This window comes from Galeopterus variegatus, unplaced genomic scaffold (genome assembly GCF_000696425.1).
Source record: "Galeopterus variegatus unplaced genomic scaffold, G_variegatus-3.0.2 Scaffold20230, whole genome shotgun sequence".
Classification (NCBI taxonomy): Eukaryota; Metazoa; Chordata; class Mammalia; order Dermoptera; family Cynocephalidae; genus Galeopterus; species Galeopterus variegatus.
The window spans coordinates 8,678-10,766 of NW_007746341.1; the positions used below are offsets into that span (position 1 = coordinate 8,678).

General features: G+C 49.8%; 1 pseudogene; it reads left to right on the plus strand.

Moving 5' to 3' along the window:
- The window catches only part of LOC103583172, a 3,195-nt pseudogene extending 1,493 nt beyond the window's left edge, over nt 1-1,702 (plus strand).
- Nucleotides 1,703-2,089: the final 387 nt, after the last annotated feature.

Here is a 2,089-nt window from a genome sequence, read left to right on the forward strand (position 1 = left end):
TGGTACGGGTGCGACACCGAGGGTTGCGATCCCGTTACCAGTCAGTAAAAAAAAAAAGACAAAAAGGAAAAAAAAAAAAGAAAAGAAAATTCAAGCCATTCAGCAAGGCTTGGACACACAAAACCATGTTGGCAGTGGGATAAGAAAGACTTGGATCACACACCCTCACAACTGGAAGGACTTGATCCAGCCACTGAGGCCTGGTCTGTCCGAGAGGTGGCTCGGGTCATCTTTGATGTGGGCACACGTTTTGAACCACATTATGATACCCTGGCAACTGGAAATGATTTATTTTCATGGCTTTGTATGTTTCATTTCCTCAAGCAGTTACCAAGATATGTGACAGGAGCTTGTTGTCTATTTCTGGCTGGGAAAGTAGAAGAAATGCCAAAAAAATGTAAAGATATCATCAAAACAGCTCATAGTTTACTAAATGATTTGGCCAGTTTGGAGGTGACCCAAAGGAAGAAGAAATGGCTCTGGAGAGAATCTTACAACAGGCCATAAAGTTTGATTTATAGGGAGTACATCCATACTAATTTCTACTCAAATATACAAAACAACTCAAAGGTGATAAAAAGGAAATTTGAAAGTCCGTTCAAATGGCATGGACAGTTGTAAATGACAGTCTCTACACCATCTTGTCACAGAGATGATAGCAGTAGCAGTGGGGTTATCTCGCAGGACGTTTGTGCAAGTCTGAAATACAGGAGTGGACCTCTAGATCCATGTCCAGGAGACGGCGAGTGAGGTTCCTCAAGACATCCCTGCTGACGTTTCAGAAGACCTCTGCCACCAAATCCTGGATCTTTGCTCACTAAGAAAACAACAGATGCCTCCTCACACCCCTCACCAGTGGCAGCAGCCCCACTGCTGCAGTCTACACCACAAGTGCCACCAGTACAAGAGCCACAACCGTCTCAGGGTCCCACGTCACTCCAGCCCCAACAGAAGGGCTCCCAGCAGTCAGCCCAGAGCAGCAGCAGTGAGCACAACGGCCCAAGAAACCGTCTCCCAAAGAAGAGAACAGAGCAGCAGAACTGCCATCACCTAAAATCCCCCAAATTGAGGCCACTCCCCACCATTGTCCCCAGCCCACCTGCATCCTGACTGGAAGCCCTCCCTGGCCGCTGCTGTAGGCAAGGCTGAGCCACCGGCCCAGTGGATGCCCATGACCTCCCAAGGTCCAGATTCCTGCTCCGGCCCACCCAGCTCTGGTTCACCTGTCCCTGCTGCTCCTCCCTGCCACAGCTGCATAACTGGGATGTCCACCCTAGCTCCTACATGTCTGGAGAAGGCGATCAAAGCCTGCAGTCAGTGATGAAGCTGGAGACTCCTGCTACGGCACCACGTCCCTGCCCACAGCCCGCCTGCTCACATTCTTGACCACCCCACATCTATCCCCCCAACCAGCTCCACCGCCTGAGCCCTCTCCCCCAGCCTCCTTCCCTATGCCCACCATTCCCACCCCCCATTGTCAGCTTCCACCCACCTCCACCCACCTACAACCTCAACTTCCCCGTCAACTCTGCACCTGCCCACACCCACGCGGTCCCGCCTCACCCTCCTCCAGGCTTGGGCCTGTGCCAGCTAACTACCCACCTCCCACTGTACCCCAGGAGGACAGACACCCATGCCATTTGTCCCCTGGCCTGGCATGCCTCCAGTCAGGTAACTAGGGTTGGCAGCCCGGATAAGATAACACAATGCCTTTCCTTTCCTTTGTTTTCCTATGAAGAGTTTTTCTAATCAACTTGAAGAGTAGTTTAAGTGGGTAAGAAGCAGGGTACCTTGTAAAATGCTAGGCAGTTGCAGCATGGGAGGAATGGATCCCTGGGATGACATTGAGGTGGTCCTCACATCTGGAAGATAGGGACAATCCGTGTAGGCTTGGTTTCAGCTAACATCCTGAGAGTCCTGCACGGGGACTGGAAAGTAAGGTATGTTTACATGTATTTGCAAATTTCTGCTCATAGAGATGTACATTTTAAGTGTGAACATAACAAGATACTGTGAATTCCATCTTGATTACAAATTAAACTCCTTCAGTCAGTATCCAAATAAGATCAGTTCTTAAATGACAGCAAAA